Source organism: Peromyscus eremicus, chromosome 5 (genome assembly GCF_949786415.1).
Source record: "Peromyscus eremicus chromosome 5, PerEre_H2_v1, whole genome shotgun sequence".
Taxonomy (NCBI): Eukaryota; Metazoa; Chordata; class Mammalia; order Rodentia; family Cricetidae; genus Peromyscus; species Peromyscus eremicus.
Window position 1 is genome coordinate 119,785,911 of NC_081420.1, and position 19,187 is coordinate 119,805,097.

A 19,187-nucleotide genomic window follows, 5' to 3' on the forward strand; every position below is an offset into this window, starting at 1 on the left:
GAGTCACTGCCCCAACTTTCTTTAAAGATGGATGGTAGCCTGTAAGTATAAGCCAAGTAAACCTTCTCTTCCTTGAGTCGCTTCTGGTCAGAGCGTTTTATCACAGCAGTACAATGAAGTAGGATACCCAGGCTGATCTTAAACCACTGAGTTCACGTAACCTTAGCCTCCCAAGTGCTCCAGCATGTCAGTTTAAAAGCTTATGTTAGGGCTATAACTAAGTTATATTTCTTGTTTTATATCACATTACTTTTTTCATCCATTAATGTACTTTTCTCTTAATTGCCTATTTTCTTGCCCTTCTTATTAATTCCCACTTCTGTTTCATCCTTCCCACAGGACAACCTCAGGGCACCTTTGCTGCATGATTCCAGGTATAGTGATCTTGGTGTTCTCTCTGATACATAATTCCTCTACTTTAAACATGTGAGCGCCTCCTTAGTATGTGTACTGTTGTCTTTATATGACTTTGATATACAACAAAAAATGTTTGTTTTAAGTCTCATGCCTTGGGACGTGAAATTTCTGGTCCTTCGAGCAGGAAGCTTCGACATCACCATTGGTCTTAGCAAATAAAAAGCAGAACAAACTGAAGAAGCACCAAAGATTCTTGGACCCACAGCAGAAGTGAGGTCACAGGGGGACTTGTCGTACCCTAACAAAAGAACAGATACCTGCCAGGGAAAGCCAGGGTAGGACAGCCTGAACTATGAAGAACTGCTGGGATCACACTGGAGACAGCATCTCCGAGGTTTCCTGCAGATCTGTGATTTTTTTATTTTTACTGCCTGGAGCTCTATCAAATTCTCACAGTGACTATGGAAGGAAAATCACCTTATAACTTCCAACACAGAAAAAGAAACATTCTGTTCTCTGCCTCTGGGAGATGCTGAACAAGAGACCATCCTGACGGAGTGCTCAGAGCCTAACTGGGCTGAAGGAAGGGAATACCAGCTCCCCTTCCCCCATCCTGCCCTACCTAATAGGGAAGGAGGACACAAGCCAAAAAAAAAGGCAATTGAAGTCACAGTTGGGAAGCACAGGCGCACTAAAGACAAACCTAATCATATGGCTTTAGCACTCCCCACACCCCCACATACTCCACCCCCACCCCGGACCTCACAGCCACATCACTGAAATCACCAGACACATACATGGCAACAATTACAGTTTGAAGATACAGACAAGACTAAACTACAGTCAAGCAAGGCAGGGGCACTGTAACTACCAGACTGGGAATGTACAAAGTAGATATGATTAACATGCCAGAGGCTTTAATGGATAAAGTAGACACTATGCTAAAACAGATGACCAAGTAAACAAAGATGGGAACTGTACAGCCGAGAACAGTGGCCTACATCATCTGTAATCCCAGCACTCAGAAGGCAAAGAGAGGGATTGTGAGTTCAAAGCCAGCCTGACCCAAACGTCACAAAACATTCCAATCTAAACTGGGTTATGACATTCTATAATAATAACAATGTAATAATAAAGAAATTCTTAAAACATAAAGAAAAATACTAAATATAAAAATATGGCAACAGAGTAAACAATGCCTTCATTCATAGAACAGGCACTGCTGGGAAAGAATCTTTGAGCTTCTACACAGATCAGTGAAAATTCTAAGAGTAATTCAAGAAAAAAGAGACTTAATAAAACCCCAGAATATCTCAGAACTATGGGAACCTCAGAAGATGACACAACACGATGGTTATAGCAGCAGAAGAAATACAGAGAGTGACGACGGAAAGCAACACTTGAAACATGGCTGGGGATTTCCTCCAGTTTGACTTCAGACACCAAACCAGAGATTCGGGAAGTTCAGAGAACACTAAGCAGGCAAATACCAAAGAAAACATCAGGGCATATTATTTTTAACCACACACACACACACACACACACACACACACACACACACACGAAATCGAAGAAAAATTTCTCTTCTTTCAAAGAGCAATGGGCTGAAATAGCAAGTATTAAAAGAATGTCCCACTAATTGACAATTCTGTAGCCTGCAAAATTACTCTTCCAAGACAGAAAAACAATGAAACAAAACATAGAGAATTACTATGGTAGATCTGCATTACAAGGAGTATTTACAGTTCATGTAGAAGAAAGATAATGTGGGTCAAATCTGCACAAGGCGGAGCCTGAGAACAAATGTCCTTCTCTGATGTAATAGGTGATTCTTTCCAAGGGGATTGGATCATTTTGTTATCATAAGGTGCTTGTAGTACCCCCTGAAGTGCTGTGGCATTATGTGATAGTGACTTTGAATAATTTATAAGTGTACATAAGCTCTAGGTCAACCACTAAAAAATGCTGAAAAACCACAACTGTTCTCCTGAGAAAGGAAAGAACATAGAATCATGAACACCAAAGGAGTGGGGGCTTCTGGCCTTCTTGGGCTCCCACACATGACACACAGGTACATATAAATAACAATTAAAAATAAAGATAGACTTAAAAAATACCAAAGGCAGACAAAAATAGAAACAAAGAGCAACAAACAGAACACTGTACTAACAGAGCCTACTTCAATCCAGCTACATCTGTGACCATATGAACATCAGTGGTGCAAATGTGCTGTTAAAAGAAAATTTCACAGTGGATCTAAAAACATGACCCAATTATATGCTGTCTACAAGAAACCCACTTTAAACATAAAGACACCTATGGATGAAAATCAAGTAGACAGGATGTGATGATCTTCTGCAGGCATAAAAACAAATTCAAAACACTGAGTGATTATCAGTAATTATAAAGATCTATCAAATGCCTACTATATGTTTGACAAAGGGTGGTATTCTCTAATAAAAATGAATGGATAAGAGAGATATGCTATATATACTGGCTAGTTTTATGTCAACTAACACAAGCTGAAGTCATCAGAGAGGAGGGAACCTCAATTGAGAAAATGCCTCCTAAGACTGCCCTTCAGGCAAGGCTGTAGGGCATTTCCCTAATTAGTAACTAATGGGGGAAGGCCCAGTCCATTGTAGGTAGGTCCATCCATGGGCTGGTAGTCCCAGAAAGTAGGGTGAGCTCCAGGCGGTGGTGGTACATGCCTTTAATCCCAGCACTCGGGAGGCAGAGCCAGGTGGATCTCTCTGAGTTCGAAGCCAGTCTGGGCTACCAAGTGAGTTCCAGGAAAGGCACAAAAGCTACACAGAGAAACCCTGTCTCAAAAAAACAGAAAACCAAAAAAAAAAAAAAAAGAAAGTAGGGTGAGCGAGCCATCATGAACAAGCCAGTCTGCATCAGCTCCTGCCTCCAGGTTCCTGCCCTTACTTCTTTCAGTGATGAACAGTGATGTGGAAGTGTAAGCCAAATAAACCCTTTCCTCCCCAACTTGTTTTTGGTCCAGGTGTTTCATCGCAGTAATAGAATCCCTACCTGAGACACCATGCTAACAATCCTTAAGAGCGAGTGGGAGTTGTATTGATTTCAGAAGGAGCAGACTTTAGAGAAAGTTACTGGGGTTTGAAAGGGGAAGCATTATATGATAGAAGAGGAAGTGAATTCTCTAAAAAGAAATAAAATCCTTAACATGTGCTTATCTGCACCAAACAGCAAAACACTTTAGATCAAAACTTCAGAACCACATGGAGAAATAAATGGACTATTACAGTTGAAACTAAAATTTACATCTTTTCCTGCCCCTCCCCCAGTGCTGCCTTCACATTTACATGGTGTTGTTGGCTTGCATTTATTTGTTTGCTTCTTACAACAGTATAGTATTTCACAACATGAATCACGGTATTTTAAATGTTGTTCTCCTAGCAGGGCACTCAGTCTGTCTACAATGGGCCACCACCATCACCAACTCAGGGGCATAAATAATTTATTTATTGCTTTTCTGACTTTAGCCCAGCCTTCCAAGGTTTCTCAAACCACGTGTCCTAGACTTGCCTGCCAGCTTGCTTGGTCTTCTAACAGAAGGTTATATAAGGTCACAGGGTAAGAGAAGAAGGGTCACTCTTTGCTAACAGCCTTTGCTGGAATTCTTCCTCCCACAACAGGCAGCAAGGGCTCAGTACTCGCTCAAAAGCAACACATTGGAGTTGCAATACCGCCCACAGCCTCTAGGGTGCAGTGCACTCGGTGAATCAGAGGTATCTTGATGGCACTGTGTTCTGGTCAGGAAGAATCTGGATCCAAGGGATAGGAGAGAAACGGGCTTCCCATACTGTCACTCCTGTCCATGCATTCAACCTGGCTGTCCTGAACATTCCAGGTTTTGTTCAGAGAAGTCACCACCTTGTTAGAAGTGATTGGCCCTGAAAGAAGAGACTGCTTCCTGACACACAACACAGACAAGGAGGAATACATGTGGCACCAGGTGGGCCAACCTGAGCACCTCTGTGAATGGAAACATGTCATAAGCTTGGCCAGGGAAGTTTATGCTCCAGGGAGATGCAGATTCTTTTGAAAAATTGCCAAGGCCAAAACTACCAACATAGGTGGCAGTGAGGGTGAGGGAATTTACAAGGGAAAACACAGGGGATGGACAGATCCTGAGGACTCACGGCCTCGAGGCAAACTGCAGAAACGGACTGTATCTCATCACGTTAGCTATCCTCTGCCAGAATATGTTAGAAAATAAGATCTATATAGCCTTACGGAGCTGTTTCTGAAAATCATGGAGAAAAGTCTATTGACTGGGAGGAAGAGAGTGGACAGCTAGCAGCCTCCAGCTGTTAGCTTCCTCAGGATCCACCACAGTGCTCCAGACATGTGTGCTCTTCCAAAGAATCCTGGGGTCTCAGTTAGCTTTCTGTCATTGTGAGAAACACTATGACCAAAAGCAACGTGGCGAGGAAAGGGTTTACTTGGCTTACCCATCATCAAAGAAAGCCAACGAAGGGTTAAACTTTCCCACTTATACAACTGAATTTATGTTTCAGTTCTCTGAGAGGGGCAAACAGGTGTAACTCCCAACAAGGTCCATTTATCAACAAATTCCATTCAGGGACAAGGGAGAGAGCACAAACAAGGCCCGAGTCGGCCCCACAATGTCTCAAGGACAGTTCCCGCAACCCCCTTGAGACTTACCCAAGTGTGTCCAAAGATGAAACCTCAGCCAATTGAAAGTATACTAATGTAACTGCTGCTTGCTTGACCAATCATGTATGAGATGACCTAACCGTCCCTGAAATTCCCCTAGCTATGCTTAAAAGGAGCCTGCTGTTCCTCTTGGGGTCACCATCATTTTGCTCAGGTGAAAGACCCTGCATGTGCTGGTAAATAAACGCTCTTTGTTCTTGCACACTATTTGAGCATTTTCTCAGACCACTATAACAAAACAGGAACTCAAGGCAGGACCTTGCAGGCAGGAACTTAAGCAGAGACCGTAAAGGAATGATGCTTCCTGGCTTGCCCCCAATAGCTTGTTAAGCTTGCTTTTATCTACAACTGCTGCAAGAAGGAACCCAACTGAAGCCATTTGTAGCTGGAGTTTTCTCTTCAGGTCCCGCCAAGACCCAGCAGTCCCACAGCCCACTTATAAAACAAACACACAGACGCTTATATTATTTTAACTGTTTGGCCTAATGGCTCAGGCTTCTTGCTAACTGTTCTTGTATCTTAAATTAACCCATTTCTATTAATCTATATCTTGCCATGTGGCTGGTGGCTTACCGGTACTTTACATCCTGCTCCTCATCGAAGCGGCTGGCAGTGTCTCTCTACCTCAGCCTTCCACTTCCCAGCATTCTCTTCCCTCTTTGTCCCACATATACTTCTTGCCTTGGCCAATCAGCATTTTATTTATCAATCAATCATCCACAGCAGCCATTTACAGTCTGGGCAAAGTCTCCATTTTGTATTAAGGTCAAACAAAGTTTAAGCTCCCAAGACACCCCCTGTCACAATCAGTTACTGTTTTGATTACAATAAACTTTTTACTTTTGTCCAGACTTGGTGCCTGAGTTGTACTGAATCGAGCAGACCCCACAACACTGCTGTGTGACAAAACTTTTCCTGGGGAGATGCAACACACAGGTCTACTCACCTGGATAGGGAACCCACCATAGACCACGTACGGATACCACCAAAGTCCAACTTGGTGAACAATGAATTTTATTGGGGTTACTCACAGGAGCAGAAATGACTCAAAACAGCTGCATCATCAAGGCCCACCCCAGCATGGGTGACAGCTCATAAAAGCTGGGAACCTGTAGCACACTGCACAGGCTTCAGGCAGCTCAACAGGTTAGAGAATGTTCTTTCCAAGTAACTCTGGTCTAAACTCTTCCAGGCAGCTTGAATGGCTTCTGCTTCTTTCAGGAAACTGGTCTGGTCTGAGTCTCGGCAGTTTTCCTCCTCCCGAGCGCTTCTTAGCAGTTCGGCTTCCTTTCATCTGAGAGAGACTCTCAGCTTTTATTGTCTAGTCTGACAGGAAGGAGCCTAGTGAATCTGGTCAGTTTCAGGGACTTCCTGAAGTTCCTGGGAGTTGTTTACCTTCCTGTTTAGGAGCTTGCCTGGTGGCTGGAATGTTTAAAATCTCAAAGGAACCTGTGACAGAACTCAGGGGTGGCACCACAGGTGTGGGCTGGGCCTCTACAATCATCAATCAATTGCCCCCACAGTGTTCTGCACAGGGTTCCCCACAGCCTAACTGGATGGAGGCATCTTCTCAATTGAGGTTTACTCTTCCCAGAGGACCACAGCTTATGTCAGATTGCCAAAAATCCAACTAGCATGCTGGGACATTGACGAAGGGAGGCCATGGTGGCAGAAGCCAGGCTCCATGTGGGGCGGGAAGCCCTTGGCCCATGACTGAGCACTACAGAAGTTGAAGCCTAGCTCTTTGTGCATGGTTCTGCTCCTACAAATCATTCTCACTTGGGAGATTCCTGTTGCCCTGGCAGACACACAACAGGTATGGAATATGGAATTTTCCCAAGTTCCTGCCCTGAGAAAATTCCTCCCAGAGTCCTGGGAAAGACGCTACATACAGTGTGGGGTATCTGAGGGAAAGGAATATATGTACACTATGCTCTTTTGTCCGTTAACTTTATTCCTCTATAACAAAATTCTGTTTATACAGGTTTAGCCCTGTCCTCACATTCAGCTCCTCCCTGCGCCCAGGTTTCCTGTCCTCATAGTTTTAGTACGCTCCTATGCTTTTGACCTGATCTTTGTCCTCTGTTCCTTCATCCTCCATCTATCCTTCCTGGCTCCTTACTCCTGGCCCTGATAAACTCTATAAGAGATCTGCTTTACCCTCTACAGAATTTGTCTTCCTCTCCTCTTTCTGTCCATGCTGGTTCTGTGTCTGCCTCTGGAATTCCACTCCAGTCTTTACTGCACCTGGTTATGCAAATAGCTCTATTGTCCTCAGTCAATCTCTCTGCCATGCCCCCAGGCCTGAGGAAGGGAATGGTCTGAGCTTCATCTGCACAAGAAGCAAAGCTATGCATTTACAGCCTGCTTGTCTCCTAGGCTCTGTAGGGGGTGTTAGTACCCAGTGGAACAGTGTCTGAGAAGCTTAGCTGTTTGCCAAAATGGTCTGGAGTATTTGGGCACACAAGAATTTCATAGCAGAAGACAGCTGAAATATTAAAAACTGGATAACACCAAATATTCCATGATAAATGGCTTCCCATTTGACAGACCCTTGGCCGGTCAAAGTATAGCTTTAATACACAGCTGAATCTCTATAATATATTCTTCCAGCCTGCAAAAGAGATAGAGTCTGCACAACACTCTGAGGATTCCCTCTGGGCAGCATTACTAAAGGAAACATATCAGCTCAGACCCCTAAGGCCAAGTTCTCAGCACAAAGGAGATGTATTTGCCCCAGAGGGACAGAGGGCAGGGAGTAAGAGACAAAGACAGATCCGGCCCTGCCCCTCACTGTCCCTGGGATGACTGGCCCCGCCCTTTGTTGGGCACTGCAGCAGGAGAGCTGCCCTCCCCCCATTGGGAGACCTGGCCCTGCACTTAGGAGAGATGGTCCCACCCCTCAAAACTGACGTGGGAGAGCTGGCCCCAACGCCATGGACCTGGAACAGCTGGCCCTGCCCCTGACCTGAGGGGCACAGTCCCAGTGGCCTGACCAACTCAGCTACCACCCAGACCCACCCTAACATCTACCATATCTGTCTCCTGCTGGAGCTCATGAAGGGACTGGTCCTGTGGAATGATAACTGCAGGATCTCCATGACTCAGGGCAATAGCAGGATGTCTGAGAGGATTTTGGTGAAGGTCCAGTGATGATGGTGTGCCAGAGGCCTTGAACCAGACCAGTGACTCATTGCAATGAACATTTTGTGGGTGGAGCTGATTTGACAAAAGGGTGTACTGTGTGACACACTGCAGCACCCAGAGCAACTAGGATGAGTGAAGAGGTGTTGGAAAGACAGAGGAGCAAAGTGGTTTTGCGTGTTTGTGTGTGTGTGTGTGTGTGTGTGTGTGTGTGTGTGCTTTTTGTTTTGTTTTTAATTGGTTTAGGAGGGTACTGCAGGAACGAGGGGAGGATATGGAGGGACTGAGAGGTGAGCGGGATTGGGGTGCGTGATGTGAAATTCCCAAAGAATCAATAAAGAAGTGTGTGTGTGTGTGTGTGTGTGTGTGTGTGTGTGTGTGTGTGTTTAAAGACAAAGGAGAGGGGGCAGAGGTATTTGTCTGGGAGGGACAAAGGACTGCCTTGGATAGAGAGGAGACAGACATGGCCCAGAGGTAAATGGCGGTTTATAAAGGTAAAGGTGGAATCCCCGTGTTAGGATGAGGTGTTTAGTTTTAATTGGACATGTTCATTAGGTGAGCCAAAGGGGGCTTTTGATGCTGGACTTCAATACTTTGATAGCTGGACCTCGGTAGTCAGCCTCAGGAGGAGGAAGTGGCCAAATAAGGGAACAGACCTTGGGGGCTAGCTTTAGAATGTGATCTAACGGTTCTGAGCAAGGCAGAGGGAACGGGGAGAAGGACAAGGCCTGCCAGAGCCAGGCTCAAGCTGGCCAGAGTCCTTTCAACTTATTCCTCTCCCCTACCCCGCTTCTTTTTCTCAGTCTCCAGCATAATGTTTCCACGTTTTAAAAATAGTTTGTATGTGTGGACATGAGAGGGACCTCTGGTGTCGTTCCTTGTCTGAGACTATGTCTCTTCGTTTCTGGGTATGTCAGGATAGCTAGACTGCAAACCCCCGATGGAAGACACAGCACATGGCTTTACCTGAGTTCTGACCTCGGACCCTCAGGCTGGCCAGGCAAGAGCTTTACCACTGAGCTGTCTGTCTCCTGTGCCCAGTTTTTACACTCTTCACTCCAGTCCTGCTCTCCCAAGGCCACACCTTGCCGTGTGTTTTACTTACTTTTCTAGCCACGTCACCTAGCACAGTCTCTGGGCCCAGAGCGTATGGATGGTTGGTAAGTCACTGGTGACCAGGACCGGGCTGTTAACTGTGTTCCGTGCCTAAGTATGTGCTTAGTCATGCCGAGTGACGCAGCACAATTTCTTTGCTGCTTGTTTAATTTTGTCTTGCAATTAAAAAGAAAAACTCAGGGCTTTGAACCCTAGAATATTGATGGTTTGTTGGCATCTTACTTGATAACATGAGCAATCTAATTCTTCCAAGTCCTTTGCAGTTTTCTGAGTCAGAAAAGTTTCCAATCTGGGGGAAAAAAGACAAAATTGTGTTTACATCGTGAGGAATTTTCACCGAATATTTTCTCAAATGACTAAAGATGTGTTCATCACAGCCATTTGAGAGAGGCTGCCCACACGGACAAGGAGGCTGAAATAGCCCATCAGCCAAAAAAACCACATAAAAGCCTGCAGCGCAGGGCTTAAGCCACCCACGCAGCTGCCCCTGCAATCAGTCAAGGCTCAGAGGCAGGGGCGCAGCTCGTGGTGTGGCTGAAAGACTATTTGAAGAGCCTGGCAAAAGCTTGCGGGTTTTATAAAGGGGCTTTTAAAATGAGAAACAAAAAATGATTTAGATCGGCCGCCCCTGCTGCGAGTCGGGTTTCCCCTTTGCGCCCTAGAAGGGTTTGGTGCCTGTGGGTAATGCGTTGCTCCAGGAAGGCAATAGAAATAGCCCAGTCCAGATGCACGCCACAGAATGAGAGCCATTTTGCTAGCAATTCCAGAAAGATGAAAGTTGTCTCTCCTCAGGCTGAAATACCTCAAAGAAAAGAACCTGGACCAGTTAATTTTAATCTCAAGGATGAGAAAAAATACAACACATTTTCTTTGAGATGGTGGTACAGGCAACCAAACCACTCAGCACATTCTCCACAACGGTTCTTAGAGCCATGGCATCGCTTACTTGAGGGAGCAGAGTCAGAAACCTGAGAAAATGTGGGGAAAGAGCGTGGCTTCTCAACACACCCTTTTTATGCTGACGAAAGTCATGGAATTTTTTAAATTTAAATATTTGTTTATGCATATGTGTGCACACACAGCCCTGAGCACACTCCACAACCTACCTGTAGAAGTCAGAGGACAGCTTCCAGGGATGGGTTCCCTCTGCTCCTGTGTAGATTCCAGGGACTGAATTTAGGTGATCAAGCTTGGCAGCACATGCCTTGTACACTCTGAGCCTTCTTGCTGATGCCCTAGAATTTAAAATTGCATTTGTCGATTGTTGACTCTGTGTGTGCCCATGTGTGCCATGGCCATCTCCCCAGCCCTAGAGTCTCTTTTTTTTTTTTTTTTTTTTTACATTGTTTTGGGTTTCTCTATGTAGCTCTGGCTATCCTGGAACTTACTCTGTAGACCAGTGTGGCCTCAAACTCTGGCTCCTGTGCCTCCCCAGTGCTGGGATTAAAGGCATATACCACCGCTGCCTGGCTAGAATCATTTTTATTATGAAGTTTAAAGTGAATTTTTAGTGATTGTTTGAGTCAGACATGTAGGAGCCCACACAGCTTTTAGCTGAGATGTGACCTTGAACTTCCTCAATGACAAAACCTGATCATCATTAAAAACGTGTCCAGGTCTGCAGCGGTTTTTACAGAGAAATGACGGTAGCTGAAGAAAGGGTTATGGACTTATTTTTGCCTGAGTCCAACAAAGGTTCTGGAGTGTGTATAAGCCCTTTATTTTACCCTTTTAGAAGAAATGAAATAATTTGGTTTGCTACTGCATGTAAAAAAACAGTAATTTTCTGTATGTGAAAGTTTCTCAACCCTTTGTCTTATCAAGGTGTAAAACACTCATGCAATAAGAGACTTTTGATCATAGGAAGCACAAATGGGTTCAACTAAAGAGAAATTTTTCATTTGCATGTTTATAATTTATCTATACGAAATCAAAACAAACACTTCAGTGTGTTGGCACTTTTAAGCAGCCCTTGCCATGTGTCTGACCTAATTCTGGAGGACAGTGAATTTTAAAAGTAAACTCATGGGCCTGTGGGAGGAATCATTGGGAAAGGTGCTTGCCACCAAGTCTGAAACTTGAGGTCAGTATCTGGAAGCCACGTGGTGGGAGAGAACAGACTCCCGCAAGTTGTCCTCTGACCTCCATACTCCTGCAGTGTGTGTGTATACTCACGTGGACACACAACAAACAAACAAAAAAAATAGATAAATAATAAAATTTTAAAGTAAATCTAACTTCATATGTCAAAAACATTTCTTTAAAACTTTCTAACATGAGCCCCTAAACACAAATTGCTGGAGGGAGACAGCAAATCCCCTATCTACACACACTCTTACATCTGGCTCTTCCTTAATGGCTTCCCACATGCACAGTTGCTTTTTGAAGGCCCTGTTGCTAATGATGAGAACATATGCATGTAACAAAGTATGCTCGTTAATCATATTAGATTTTTAAAGATTGTATAGTTATATATAAAATATAAAGAATAAACAGTGGGGGTGGTGAATGAAGAGAAATAGCATTTACTGGTAATGTAATACACCAAACAACTGCAAGATACAGTGTAGGTGTAGTCACACAAAGGATAGCAAGTTCAGGTACTAATCATGGTTATCAAAACACAGATTGAATTTAATGGAAGTCAACAGTAATATTTTTAACATTCGCCTGCAAGAGAAACTGGCCCAATGTCATCACTAATGAGAAGGCTACTTTTTCCTAATATCAATCAGGAAATGCTCTGTGAGCAAAGACACAGAGATTCTTTCTTTTAAATAATTTAATGAGCCTCAGTTTCGTGCTAAGCCAAGAGAAAACAGCACGCAAGGCAGTGTTTTCGTAATTCTTGCTTCAAGTAAAGGTCACCAGTAGTTTGAACAGATGATTGCTGAGTGTCAAGAAATAAACTAGTGTGTGTTAAGCTGGCAAGCACAATATAATCCAAAAAGAAACTCCATCCTTAAAGCTCCAGTCCTCATGTCTAGGTGTGTTTATTATTAGATACTCCAAAGAGAACACCTAGGTGGGGATGCAGCTCCATGGCAGATGCTTAGCACACTCAGGTCCTGGGTTCCATCCCTGAAGAGCAAAAGAGTGCAAGAGCAAGGGCTGTGGTTCTCCTGTTTCTAATTCACCATCTTCACCTTGCAGATCTTTGTCTTACTTCTCATAATGTCCTCTTACATTCTATTTGTATTTGAATCTTAAAAGGTCTTATTAATAAAAAACCTGGAGCCAGATATTGGGGTGAAAACCGAGAGATCAGAGGAATAGGACAAGCTGCAGCCAACCTCACCTTATCAACTCCTTAACCTCCAGAGAGACCTACTTCCTGTATACTCACACCTTATATACTTTTCTGTGCTCTGCCAACTTACTTCCTTTTTCCACCCATCTTCATCACTTTCTCTTTCTGCCCAGCTCTATCACTTCCTATCTGTCTGTACAGACCTCCAGACCTCTATGGTTAAGTAGCACTGGGGTTAAAGGTATGGGCCACCATGCCTGGCTCTGTTCCCAGTGTGGCCTTGAACTCACAGAGATCCAATGATCCAATGGATCTCTGCCTCCCAAATGCTAGGACTAAAGGCATGTGCTACCACTGCCTGACCTCTATGTTTAATATAGTGGCTGTTCTGTTCTCTGATCCCCAGATAAGCTTTATTGGGGCGTAAATAAAATATCACTACACTTCTGTATTGAAAATCCCTCTTCTTACAAGGATGATGGCCATAGCACATAAGACCCAGCCAACCTCCTCCAAGACGACCTTGGCTTAGATTACATCTGCAGTAATGCCACTTCAGAAACAAGGTCACCTTCTGAGGTAATGAGGTCTATGCCGTCAACATATGGATTTTAAATGTTTATATTGCATTTATTTGTGTATATTTGTGCATGTGTGCACATGTCACAGCACACATGTAGAGGTCAGAGGACAACTGGTAGTAGTCAATTTTCTCTTTCCACCATGTGAGTATGTGGGATTAGAACTCAGGCCATCAGGCTTGGAGGCAAGCACTCCCCGCACCCCCCCAGCCATCTTGCTTGCCCAATATATAGATTTTGAGGTGTCATAATTCAAGAATACTAGTTTTTTAGTGGTTATATTTCCAGAACAATGATTCACTTTGACCAATGTATAAAGCAATTTTACTTCCATATCAAGAATAAGAATTGTTAGGAGAGCTAGCCAGCTCCCAAGTGCTCTGTACTTTGTGCTAAACAGGAAAGGGTTTTGCAAAAGAAAGCAGAAAGGTTTCCTTGAGTGTCCAAAATGTATTCATTTATTGAGCAATGTTCTGAACACTGATATCCTGCAGTGAACAAAATGGCTAAAATTTCTCCCTAATCTCTCCCTTCATGGTGATCACATCCTAATGGAAAGAGATGGCACATAAACAAATAGGCGAATCACATCAATTATCTGTGGGTGTTGAATGCTATAAAGATAAACAAAGGCTGATTGGAAATGCAGTAGAGATTGAAACTTTAAACAGGGTGATCAGGGAGGCTTTTCTAAGAAGATGACATTTAAGTGAGTCATCTAATGTAGATTACTGGTGAAGAGGCATGCCAGACAGGAAATGGTACTGTTGGTGACTTTAAGGGAAACAAGGAGAACAGTGTGGCCAGAGTGAGGGAGGATGAGTGTGATTGACAGGTGCGGTCAAGAGACTGTCCGTGGGAGGATGAGAGTGATTGACAGCTAAGGTTCAAAAGGCTCTAGGGAAGATCATAAGGGAGCTGGCAGGGTTCTGAGGAGTTCAGCTTTTCCCAAGGAGTTGTTGGAAGAGTCTGAGGCGGAGAGTAAGATCACATGACTTGAGTTTTTAGGAGACTCTCCCTGACTGGGAGAAACACCAGGAAGCCACAGCCAAAGTCCAGGTGAGAGATACTGACCCAAGGCTGGCCCAAGGGAGGTGGGGGGAGAGATACTGACCCAAGGCTGGCCCAAGGGAGGTGGGGGGAGAGATACTGACCCAAGGCTGGCCCAAGGGAGGTGGGGGGAGAGATACTGACCCAAGGCTGGCCCAAGGGAGGTGGGGGGAGAGATACTGACCCAAGGCTGGCCCAAGGGAGGTGGAGGGAGAGATACTGACCCAAGGCTGGGCCAAGGGAGGTGGGGGGAGAGATACTGACCCATGGCTGGGCCAAGGGAGGTGGGGGGAGAGATACTGACCCAAGGCTGGCCCAAGGGAGGTGGGGGGAGAGATACTGACCCAAGGCTGGCCCAAGGGAGGTGGGGGGAGAGATACTGACCCATGGCTGGGCCAAGGGAGGTGGGGGGAGAGATACTGACTTATGACTGGGCCCAAGGGAGGTGGAGGGAGAGATACTGACCCAAGGCTGGGCCAAGGGAGGTGGGGGGAGAGATACTGACCCATGGCTGGCCCAAGGGAGGTGGGGGGAGAGATACTGACCCAAGGCTGGCCCAAGGGAGGTGGGGGGAGAGATACTGACCCATGGCTGGGCCAAGGGAGGTGGGGGGGAGATACTGACTTAAGACTGGGCCCAAGGGAGGTGGGGGGAGAGATACTGACCCGTGGCTGGGCCAAGGGAGGTGGGGGGAGAGATACTGACCCATGGCTGGGCCAAGGGAGGTGGGGGGGAGATACTGACTTATGACTGGGCCCAAGGGAGGTCGGGGGGAGATACTGACCCATGGCTGGCCCAAGGGAGGTGGGCGGGGGGGGGGAGATACTGACCCAAGGCTGGCCCAAGGGAGGTGGGGGGAGAGATACTGACCCAAGGCTGGCCCAAGGGAGGTGGGGGGAGAGATACTGACCCATGGCTGGGCCAAGGGAGGTGGGGGGAGAGATACTGACCCATGGCTGGGCCAAGGGAGGTGGGGGGAGAGATACTGACCCATGGCTGGGCCAAGGGAGGTGGGGGGAGAGATACTGACCCATGGCTGGGCCAAGGGAGGTGGGGGGAGAGATACTGACTTATGACTGGGCCCAAGGGAGGTCGGGGGGAGATACTGACCCATGGCTGGGCCAAGGGAGGTGGGCGGGGGGGGGGGGGGAGAGATACTGACCCATGGCTGGGCACAAGGGAGGAAGGGAGGTCTGGGGGAGGGGTGGAGAGAAGTACTTGGATTCTGGGTAATTTTGAAAGGAAGGCTAGTTGGATTTGATATTAATTAATATAATGTATAAAAGAAAGGAAGCGAAGAAAGAAGGAAAGCTCCAATTTTTCATCCTATCAAACAGTGAGTTCCCTCTCTTGTCATTGATACCAGTTAATTTTGTTTATCTAGACAAGGTAAAAAATGTATTTAGTTGTATCCATAAGTGAAAGGGGTTGGTAAATTTAAATTTAAACTTTAAAAAAAATCCTTCGAAAGTTGTAAACCAGCATGAGAGAAAAAGAAAAAGAAAAGGAAAGGAAAACAGACCAAACAGAAAAGCTGAGCAGTTGGCCAGTTAAAAGAAGCTTTGTGTAGATGAATTAAAATAATACAATGTGTGATCTGAGCAAGCCAACAATAAAAAATAAATCATGACGCTACCATAGAAATGTAGACAACGTTTGGCTTACCTCATAACAGATCATTTGATAACCAAGATATTGTGGTTAATTTGGGGGAAGTGTATGATATTGTTTGCTAAGGTCCTCGTTTTTTAGAAACTTTTAATTAATGTTTTGTTCGATAGTTTCCTATTTGTATATAATGGAATCTGATTACTCTCACACATCCTCCCTTATCTCTCCCATCTCTTCATGCCCTCTCCCAAACATTACCAGTGTCTTTCTCAGACTTCTAGCTGTGTGACTCATTCGGTTTAACCGTGGCCACTGGTGTGACCATCGGATTGGAACTAGCCATTGGAGTCTGGTGGGGTCATCAGTGGGTCACAAATGAGTGCAACAATTCGCTTCTCCCTAAATCTCCCAGCAGCAAAGAGTTCACAGCCAGGGGCAGGGCCCCTGGTCCCTCCTCTTCCTCCAAGCCTGACTGTCAACTGGCCAAGGCTTGTGAAGACCCATGCAGGTACCTGCACGTCCGTGAGTTCGGGACTGTCGGCCTCTGTCGGCCCAGGAGATCACACTTCACAGGCCTTCTCCTGGTCTTTCAGCTCTTACATCTGTCCACCCCTCTTCCACAGTGTAGCCTCAGAGCACGCAGGGGGATAGCCGTCACTTTTCCTAAACAGCTGTGGAGCCATGGACGCCTCCCACAATGAGGCTTTGTTTGTTTGGTTTTGAGACAGGGTTTCCCCGGGGAGCCCTGGCCGTCCTAGAACTCTCTATGTAGACCAGGCTGGCATTGTACTCGGAGATCTCTGCCTGCCTCTGCCTCCTGAGTGCTGGGATTAAAGGTGTGCACCACCACCGCCCAGCAAGGTTTTGTTTTTTGGTTTGGTTGTTTTGTTTTGTTTTGTAACGGGTTCACAGTGCTCAGCATGGATTCTCTCCTTGGAGCAGGTCTCAAATCCAATCAAAGAGCAGTTAGTACAACCCTAACAGTGCTGCCATTAGACGGGCATGTCTTAGGAGTTGGTCTTGTAGGTTGTAGGCATCACTCTGGATAAGACCACTGAGATGCCCTTTCTAGCCAGTGGCCTACGTTGCACCTTCAAGATTGTGGAAACGAGCTGTCAAGGAGGGAAGTCCTTGTGTTTTGATAAATGTACATTGAAGTGTTTATTGAGAAACTACAGTATCAAGGATTTGCTTTTTCAGTCTAGTGGTAAAGTGGTAAAACAAAAGCCCGTAAATTTGGTTATTATTGTTAATTTGCTGCTCTCCACTTGTATGAATACTAAAAATTGTATGTAATGAAGTAAACTATGCATGAGGGTGTATTCTAATGGTACACCACATATTTAATCCCTAGGACAAATAACTACACACATCACAAGACATTAAAGATTGGTGACATCAGTTGTCCCCAAAGAGGGGACTGTGTAGAGTGTGATGAGATTCTTGCCTGTCTCTCTCTTTGTGTCTTCCTAGTGCCAACTTACTAAAACATATTGTCTACTAATGAGTACAGTGAAAATGTTGGGCCTGCCCTGGCAGACGGGGGTGACGGGGGGGGGGGGGGGGGAGAGCAGCATGCATGGAAAATAAGTTTCAGGACAAGCTGCCAATGACCCACTCCTGAGTCTCCTTATTCTGGTTTCTGGCTGGTTGTCTCACAGCTCGTCATTCTGAGGTGATGCTTAATTCAGCAGCATGTAAGCCCAGGCTAGAGTGACTCAGAGAGCGGTTCCTTTGGGCAGTAGAACAGAGATCATTGAGGAGCAAAGTTTTCCATGCAAGTTTCAACAGATTGGTTCAAAAACAATGCCTGCATTGCAAGGAACAGTAAACCACAACCAACGTCTGAGGAGAGTGGTTCGTTTCCTGACTGGATTCCTGGCTTTACATCCTGGTCCTCTTGGTAACTGTGTTAGATTTCATTATATTACTGCTGTTATATATTATGGGAGTCATTTTTATGGGCGAAATGAACACATAGTTTTATATAAATGAGAGATTTACATTGAACCAAAAGTCTATCTCCACTTACTTCACAATGCAATTTTTTTGCCTGGGCCTGGAATTGAATCTGTGTGTGTGTGTGTGTGTGTGTGTGTGTGTGTGTGTGTGTGTATGTAAGTGTGCACCACAGCACACATGGAGGTCAGAGCACAGTTTGCTGCAGTCACTTCTCTTCTTCCACCATGTGGGTGCTGGACACCCACTCAGGGCTGCAGCCTTGGAGTCAGGCACCTTTCTCCCTGAACCGTCTCCTTGACCCCTGCAGTTTTCACATATCTGAGTCATAAGATCACCTGAATTTCCAGGGCTGGAGAGATGGCTCAGGGTAAAGTGCTTGCTGAACAAGCATGAGGTCGTGAGTTCTGTCCCCAGAGCCCACTTAAAGTGACAGCAGAGAATCAACTTCTAAAAGCTGTCCTCTGACTTGCACCTGTGCACCATGGCACACGAGTGTGCACCCCACATTCACACACATACACGTGATACAGATAGATACATACAACAATAATAATAACAACAATTTTTTAAAACAGTCCCATTATTTTCTACTGTAATGTGTCCTATTTAAAATAAATAAAAACAAGTGAAAGAGGTCAAGGGAGCTAGCATGTCTCTTCTGCCTCATGGAGGCAGGGCTAGAAAGGTTCCATCTGCCAACCAGAAGACAAGCCTGTCCTGGAGGATGAACATGCCTCAGCTCGAAGGCCTGTGAGAAATACATTCTTATTACTTATAAGTTACCCGGTCCCTGGTATGAGAACCTGAACAGGATGGAACACAATTCAATAGGTATGTTCCCTCATCTTCACTAAGAGAACCCTAATTTAATGAGTGACAACATGTTTAGTTAAAATAATATGCATTAAAACACCCTGGCTAATGAGATCAAATGGAATCAGAAGTTGCTTGAAAACAAAACTCTTGTAAAGTTTTTCAAAGGAAACCAGAAAGAGAATAGGGAGACAACACCACGGAGAGAAAATGTTACAAAAGACACTGCTGAGCAAAGACTGCTGCCCCAACAGTAAGAAAATAAACCATCTGATCTAAAAGTGGGAAAAGTGCGCAAACCACGTGGACAGACACCACTAAAGAGGACACGCCGATGGTGGGCAAGCACGTGACGTGGCATTCTGTGTGGTCAGGGAACTGTGACCACGAACAGCAGGAAACTTACCACCCAAACTCTACCGCCACCAAGTGCTGACAGAGACACGAACAGGGAGTCTCCTCCATCGCTGGTGATAACACAATCAACCGTGGATGACAGTTAGTTCTTACAAAATTAGACACACTCTGGCTCTGTCACCTACCAAGGACACTTCTTGATGTTTACCCAATCATTTGAAAACTTAACGTCCACT